An 8,610-nucleotide genomic window follows, 5' to 3' on the forward strand; every position below is an offset into this window, starting at 1 on the left:
TGGGGCCTCAGAGGTTGGGCTCAAGCCCATATGTCTGCATTGTAATTTTCCAGCGGTTGGGAGGGAGTTTAGGAAGTGGAAATTGTAAAACCACATTGAGGGAACTGGACCACTGACCTATCAGCTCTCAACACCCAAACTTTCAGTCACTCTATTATCAATGCCTTTGAGTGTAATTTAAACAGTAGGTCCACCTAGCTCTGAATCTTGTCTTCTGACAGTAGCCAATACCAGGTGCCCCAAAAGCCACTCCCCCAGGCACTACTGGGAGTTGAACCCAGGATCTCCTGTTTACAAAATAGGCACTTTAACCAACTAAGCCATGGTGCCTGCTGCTATTTAATTCATAGGTGCTCACCTCTGACTCTCTGACAAGTCCCACTGGGCCCTGACAAGCATTGCTTGTGTTTGGCTTCTGTAAAGCAGAGGAGCAGGTGAAGCTTTGCTCCCAAGGTGTGTGTGTGATTCTTTCGCCAGGTCTACTTTACAAAATTAGGTTGGTGTAATTACATTACTTAGGTTGGTAATGCAGTTACATCAACCTAATCCCAGTGTAGATAGCGACTCAGCTGTTAGAACTTTCTGGAGCTATGAAAGGGGAGGGGCCCAACCTCTGTAGCAGGAATGCAGGGCAGGTGAGTTCACGGCAGACTTTATGGGATGCTGGTGGAGGCCAGTTATGGTGATATAACGACCAGCAGCATTTACACTGACAATTTGTCGCTTTAAGTTTGCTGCAAAAAGCTCTAGGCCTCTCGTCGAGGTGGTTTTATTTTGTCACCAAAACAGGGCAGTTTTGTCGCCAGACATGGCATTGCACTCTGTACACCAGCCACTAGCTGCCGACCGAGGGAGTGTTGTGTGTTTTTCACAGACCTCAGCAATATAATGATGATGAAGTAACTTTGTAGTGCAGACCTGGCCAAAGATTCACACACACACACGACTTGGAAGGAAAACGTCACCTGCTCCTCTGCTTTGCAGAATCCAAACACATGCAAAGCTTGTCAGGCCCCGGTGGGGAATGGCAGAGAGTCAGGTTTGAGCAGACAGTGTATTTTAGCCACAGGAAGATACTATAGCTTAGCTGGCTAAAGCAGTTGCCTTGTAAACAGGAGATTTTGGGTTCAACTCTCAATGATACCTTATTGAGTAACTCTTGGGGCACCTGGTATTGGCTACTGTCAGAGGACAAAACACAGAGCTAGATGGGCTTTTGGTCCAGCCCAGTATGGCTGTTCTTATGGTTTAAATTACACTCACAGGCACTGACAATAGAGTTACTGAAAGTTTGGGAGTTAAGAGCTGATAGGTCAGTGTTCCAAGCTCTTTGCAGATGACGCTATCCTTCCGGGACAGGGGCAGGTCTGGGCTCTCACACCAAATGGCACATTGTGGCTGACAGAATCTGTGGGCAGCTTATTTAGTTTCCAGTGAGGATTGAGTCCTGCTTTGTGCATCCTGTGTGAGAATGAAAATCTTAAACCGCCCTTTGAAATAACGAATGCAGCAGGACGTGTTCTTGTCCCTGCCCCAAAGCAGACAGACCAATGGAGAAATGCCATGAGTCCATGGAAATACTCCACTGCCATTTTATATTTTTTGCTTGCTAAATTATCTCCCAATCTTGTGAGGTCCAGAGCCCGGTATTGAGCCTGAGCCGAGATGTCTACTCTGCAAATTTACCACCCCACAGCCCAAGCCCCGGGAGCCTGAGCTGGCATGGGACAGCCAGGGGTGTTTCATTGCAGTGTGGACATAGCCTAGCATTATGTCTACACTGCCATTAACACACCCAAGTCACTATTCTCAAACCCTGGGTCAGTTGATTCAGGCTTGGGGGGCTTGTGCTGCAGGGTTATAAAATTACAGTGTATACGCTTGGGTTTGAGCCCACCCTCTGAGACCCCACGAGGGGTGAGGGTCTCCGAACCTGGGCTCCAGTCTAAGCCCCAGGAATCCAAATCAGATTATCCAGGCCAGCAAGGCCACAGGGATTTTATCACAGTATAGATGCACTCTCAGGGCATGTCTACATTGCAACGTAAGCCCAGGGTTAGCAGAAGTCATGTCAGCAGCCCCAACACATAAGCATGTGGAAAAGACCCACCCCCTAAATAAGCTGGGCAGTGTCCTTCCCCCGACAGTTCATAAGTCCAACAACCAAAAGTCGTTTAACATGAACCATCCCCTCTCTGCACCCCACTCACAGCTGCTGTCCTTTGTCAGTGCAAGGCCAGAGGTGCCTCTGTACAGTTCACTTGCCATTATGGGTGGAAAAGGGGGAAAATAAGAAGGCACCATACTCACTATGTTGCCTAGTGACTCATTCATCGCTCCACAGTCACCCTGTCCTAAAGTTGATCTAACACCTACATTTTAGTATTGGGACCCAGACCCCAGCCCACTTGACTTTGGAACCTCTGTCCACTGCCTAGCAAGTGCTATTGAATTGAGGGTGAGTCCCTCATTCGGGGTCTGCTGAGCACAGTTGTGCTGCCCTCCTTTCACACAATAAGGATAATAACCCTTTATTTCTCCTGCCCCTATAACATGGAGACTGGGAATCCAACACCAGCCAAAAGTGATCATTTTGGCAAGCAACCCAAAATAGTTCCAACATACTGTAAACTCCACATGCAGATTCATACAGGAAACCTTGCAAGAAAATCTTCCTGAGGGGGTCTGAAGCTCCTGCTGCTGGAGGGAAAGAGGGAGCTGTGGGTTGGGACTGAGGAGCAGTGTGAGGAGGCAGGGCCTGTGGGTTGGGATTGAGGGGCACTGGGAATAGGAGGGGGCTGTTGGTAGGGACAGAGGAGAAGGGTGAAGAGGAGTAGGCTCTGGTTGGGAGTGCGGAGCAGTGTGCATAGGAGGGACTGAAGGTTGGGACTGAGGGGCACTGGGAAAAGAGGGGACATGGGTTTGGGCTGAAGAGCATCGTCATTTGGGTATTCAGCAGGACAGGGGAAGGCAGCAGATGATTCTAATTTCTTAGGGATATTCTGTGTGTGTGTGTGGGTGTGTGTGTGTGTGTGCGCGCGCGTGCAGGGAAGGAACATGCTATATGCCCAGAGGCCTTTCTTCTTCCAGGCTGCAAGGACAAAGGGGCTGTCAGGAAGTTGCCCCTTCAAAGCCACACACAAAAAGGCCCTTCTGAGGAAAGGGAAAATCCTGAAGAGAAAAAGTACCATCAAAGAGGACTCCAGAAAGACAGTTTTAAGATCTTGGGGAGTAGTTTATCTCCTGACCAGTAATTTGAATCCTGGATCCTCAGATTAAAAGTCTGATGTTCTACCAACTGAGCTAGCCAGGCTCACAACAGACAAGAACAACTTGGTGCAGAGGAAAAGCTAGTGAAAAAAACAAGAGCAAGAAACAATAGGGGAAACTTGCTGCTCTCTCTGGCCTGGTCAACACTACTAGTTTATATTGAATTTGGCAGCATTAAACCACATTAACCCTGCACCAGTCCACACAACAAAGCCCTTTATATCGCTATAAAGGGCTCTTAATACCGATATCTGAACTCCTCCCAGACGAGGGGAGTAGTGCTGAAATTGGTATTGTCATGTTGGATTAGGGTTAGCGTGCCTGCAATTCCACGGTATTGGCCTCCAGGCACTATCCCACAGTGCACCATTGTGACCACTCTGGACAGCAATCTGAACTCGGATGCACTGGCCAGGTAGACAGGAATAGCCCCACGAACTTTTGAACTTCATTTCCTGTTTGCCCAGCGTGGAGCGCCGATCAGCACAGGTGACCATGCAGTCCCAGAATCCAAAAAAAGCTCCATTGTGGACCGTACGGGACATAGTGAAGCTAAGGCTTTTTCTCAGCTCATTTCACCACCCTCTATGCTGCTGGGGTTGAGTTTATCACAGATGTTACCCAAAATTGGGCCCGCTAGTAAGCGTAGGGAGGACTAATGACCCTCCAGAGTTTGGCAGAAAGCAGCAGGTTCATTATACTGACTGTCACACTCACACTTGCATACTCATGCTCCCAGGACAGGCACAGCATTGGAGATGTCAGGATTCTGCAAGGGAACTGTCCCACAGCGCAGCTATGGACTGTGCGATGAAGGTAAGTCTTCGTGAGGCACAATGAAATACAACACAGAGAACCACTGGCCAGGCGGTCGGGCAAAGGGCATTCACTGGAGGTACAAGCTTGTGAGTTACTCCTGAGCACATGGCCCCTTCCTCTTTTAAGGACCTGCACCAAATGGTCTGTGACTAGAGATGACTTGGCTGCATCTGGTTGGTCACACTCCACCTTGGGCAGTGGTCATGCTCTGGTTATGCAAGTGCTGCCTAATTAGAGTCCCAGACACCTTGTCTACCTGGAAGTTCTTCTGCTCTTTAACCAGCCCATTCATCCCTCGAGTAGTCCAGGAGGGAGCGGGAGGGGTAAAGCCACTTCACAGGCATTCAGCGAGGGAGAGGAGACAAAAGTGGGAGCAGGGGAAGTATAACAGACATTTTGAGCATAGAAATCACTGCTGCTCCTACAACAGCAGGGACAGGCTATTAGGAGCTGGGAAAATTAAGCCATTATGCTTCTGCCTGGTTTCGAACGAGGGACCTTTTGCATGTTAGGCAAATGTGATAACCACTACACTACAGAAACTCTGTTGCAGAGGTCTGCCTGTCCCTTCATAAGAACATAAGAATTGCCAGACTGGGTCAGACCAAAGGTTCATCCAACCCCGCATCCTATCTGCCACCAGTGGCCAATGCCGGGTGCTCCAGAGGGACTGCACCTAACACCTCCACCCTCAGACAAAGAGAGGCTAGGGATCCCATTCCTTACCCATCCTGGCTAATAGCCATTCATGGACTTAACCTCCATTAATTTATCTGCAAAAAGAAATAGGAGTACTTGTGACACCTTAGAAACTAATAAATTTATTTGAGCATAAGCTTTCCTGAATGCATGCAGTGGAAAATACAGTAGGAAGGGATAGATATAGAGATAGATATAGATATATATACGTAGAGAACATGAAAAAACGGGTGTTGCCATACACACTATAATGAGAGTGATCAGTTAAGGAGAGTTATTATCAGCAGGAGAAAAACACCCTTTTGTAGTGATAGGATGATCCATTTCCAACAGTTGACAAGAAGGTGTGAGTAACAGTAGGGGGCAAATAAACATGGGGAAATAGTTTGACTTTGTGTAATGACCCATCCGCTCCCAGTCTTTATTCAAGCCTAATTTAATGGTGTCCAGTTTGCAAATTAATTCCAATTCAGCAGTCTCTTGTTGGAGTCTGTTTTTGAAGTTTTTTTCTTGTAATATTGCAACTTTTATGTTTGTAATCGAGTGACCAGGGAGACTGACGTGTTCTCCAACTGGCTTTTGAATGTTATAATTCTTGACATCTGATTTGTGTCCATTTATTCTTCTATGCAGACACTGTCTGGTTTGGCCAATGAAGGAAGGGGCTGGATTCAAAGGTTCCTTCCAGTTCTAGGAGAGAGGGTACTTCCATTATCTTTCTTTTTTTTCTTACTGCACATCAGACCCAGGACTTGCACCCAGCAGTTCTTGGGGCCGTGGGACAGAACTGAACTTCGCTGGCAGCAGTGAGGGAGATTGGTTGGGAATGAGCTGTCTGGGGAATATTTTAATCTTTATCTAATTTTCAGAGGATTAAATCAATGCAGCTTCCACTTCTCCATCTCTCCCAAGGAAATAACGTTTCTGTGCAAAGTACCCAAACCTTTTAACAATAAGAAGTGAAATGAAATGGCCACATGATGGCAACAGAATCTAAGAAATTGGTTGGTCTCTGGGGTGCCATATATACTCCTGTACTTTTTGAGGATACAGATTAACATAGCTGCTTCTCTGAAACCTAAGAGATGAGAAGCCATGTTCTTGTTCAATGTGCATTGAAGCTGAAAGGGGAGAGGTTTTCCTCTTTGATTTTGAGGCCCCTACTTTAATCTACTAGACACCCCTTTCCTCCCACAGCCAGGAATAGAACCCCACAGTCATACTAGTAGCAACCTCTGACCTTACTATGAAGGAGGAATGCTGAAACCCCTGTGCTGTCCCATCAGGTCCTTGCCTGTATTGCCATTGAAACCCAATGGGGTTTCCTTGGGCAGTTTTGACACTCTCAGAAAGGGTGCAATTTTAGGAGCAGGTTCCAAATAGTGCAATTAACCAGACAGAAAGGGCAGCAGGTGTCAGTGTAGGAGCCATTGAAATAACTCTGCACTTACTTAGATGCAGACATAACAAGCTCTGTGGTTGGTAAACTTACAGAGACTCTGCTCCTGCTCATGAACTAGCAGCCCATGACCTCTAAACTGCTGCCATTTGGATGCATCTGAAAGTTAAAGGAGCAATGATCTGTGTTAAAGGACGGCTGCCATTTATTAGAGCCCCAATTGATACCATGTGCGCAAAGAGAGGTTTGAATGTGTTACAGGGAGTTTGGGAAATCTTGGTTATTTTAGTTTTGTAACAGGCTCCTGTCCACCTCCAGTAGAGTTTTCAGTCCCAATGGCAACTTACTTTCCAAATGTCATACAGACTAGTCCATTCCTCCCAAGTGGATGTGGTTCTTGTTCTTCTGCACATTGTTGCCCATGGAGGCCAAGGACCTGCAAATGAGTTTTCATGTGCCTTTGTTTAATTGACAAAAACAAGCCTAGACACTTAGAGGATTGGAAGTGATTTCAGCAGAGGAACATGTTTGTTAGGTTTTTATGCATTTGCATAGGAAAGCATGAAGTGTGTACATTCATTTCAGGGACCCCTAATTAGTGGAGCTTCTGAACATACTGGAAATGGAATTATTTTTAATGAAGGAGGAGGTTTGTAAGGGGTACTTGGGTTTGAACCAAGGACTACTTGATTTACAGCCAAACACTGTACCACTGAGCTATACTCCCCTGACCTTTGCCAAGGTAAGTCAGTGATCTTAAGGATTTTGAAGGATGGGCTCAGCCTCAGAGAGCTCCTTTTCTATTCCCAGACCACAGGGCTTTTAAAAATGGGGTTTGATTAAACTTTATATATACATGTAGACACCACAGCTTGCACATACACCAGCATAGCTTCCCCCACTGACATAGCTACCGCCTCTGAGGGAGATGGGTTAACTACACGGACGGGACAGCTCTCTCCCCTCCACTTAGAGCATCTTCATTATGTTAATCACTCTGGCTTAATAAACAAGCTGCTCTCTATTGATGCATGCACTTGTCAATAAAAAGCTTTTGATGAAACCTTGCTGGTGTTGCCTGTCTGTCTCGTGGTCAGACAACAAACTTTGCCGTCTGGGTTAGAGTTCCTTGCATTCCTTAGTGGAAAACACTGAGAAGCAGCAGCATACCTCACAAGTGCTGGGAAAAAGTGAGATAAGGAAGAGGCTGCATCCCTGGTATAGTACCAACTGTGCGGTGTTAGGAACAGTTCCTTTGAAGAACTGATAAGAAATCCCAGCCTCCCTGTTTTCACTCCTTGGTTCAGTTCTCTGTCTGTTTTAACTCCCCTATATTCCTAACTTTTGGTGCTTGCTAAGACATTGTTAATCACCTAATGCTGTAAAACAAGTATACTAAAAGTGTCTAGTTTCTAGTTGTTAAAAGAAGGGGGTGGGTTGCTCCTGTAAATAATTTATGATGCGACAGAACTGTCTATATAGGCTTATACTAAGATGTAAAGAGCAGGCTGGTTCTCTCTGGAGATGAGCTGCTCTCTATAGATGCGTGCACTTGTCAATAAAGAGCTTTTGATCGGACCTTGTTGGTGTTGCCTGTCTCTCTCGTGGTCAGAAAACGAACTTTGCCATCTGGGTTAGAGTCCCTGACAGGAATTACCCAAAAAACCTGTTAGCCTGACTTTAGTCAGGTTGGCATACCTGGTTTTGTCTGCAATATCTTTATTCAGGTCTAACAATTATTTATAAATAGGTGGGAAATAACCTCCTGAATGGACAGGAACCAATTTATCAAATATTGCTGTGGTTACATTCAATATGGGTAACACTGCTCTACAGCCAAAATGCTTCTGAAATAAATGTAGTCCAACTTTACTAATTCTGGGTCACTGAAAACGAAAATGATGCTTAAAATTGTTGATTGGCTCTAGTTTTCAAGATATGCTATTGGGTCAGTATATACGACCCTTGACTTGGGAATGGTGGAGGATAAGTGAGTTATAAAGGGAAGGGATCTCAGTTTAAACCAGAAATGACTAAAATACATCTTTGACTGGATCTATGAATAAATCTATGACTGGGTTTGGACAGTACTTGCTTTTTAGGCAAAACAATGAATGATGCAATCTGAAGCTGGTATTGTGTCATACATGATATGAATTGCATCATGTTATTCCTAGAAGTCATGGAGGATGCAATCATAATGAAGCTTACATCACTCTACTGAACAAATTGCCCTATATCAGCTCTCGAAATCATACAGTGTCGTGCTCTCTTATTTGTCAGTGTCTGATTTTGCAAAGGGACACATTTCTGTTTAGCCAAAGTGAGCAGAGATGCCTCGTACTTGTGTGAACAGTGCAGATAACTTCTGCTATGTTTGTGGTGAAGTGACTTTTGCATCACAAAAGCGCAGTCTAACCACT

General features: G+C 45.7%; 1 non-coding gene across 1 annotated transcript; it reads right to left on the reverse strand.

The window, feature by feature from the left end:
* Nucleotides 1–256: 256 nt before the first annotated feature.
* TRNAT-UGU (transfer RNA threonine (anticodon UGU)) lies at nt 257–330 on the reverse strand. Its single transcript has one exon. It is a non-coding gene; the product is annotated as a tRNA-Thr (tRNA).
* Between the last annotated feature and the right edge of the window lie 8,280 nt (nt 331–8,610).

Source organism: Gopherus flavomarginatus, unplaced genomic scaffold, assembly GCF_025201925.1.
Source record: "Gopherus flavomarginatus isolate rGopFla2 unplaced genomic scaffold, rGopFla2.mat.asm mat_scaffold_1133_arrow_ctg1, whole genome shotgun sequence".
Lineage (NCBI taxonomy): Eukaryota > Metazoa > Chordata > Testudines > Testudinidae > Gopherus > Gopherus flavomarginatus.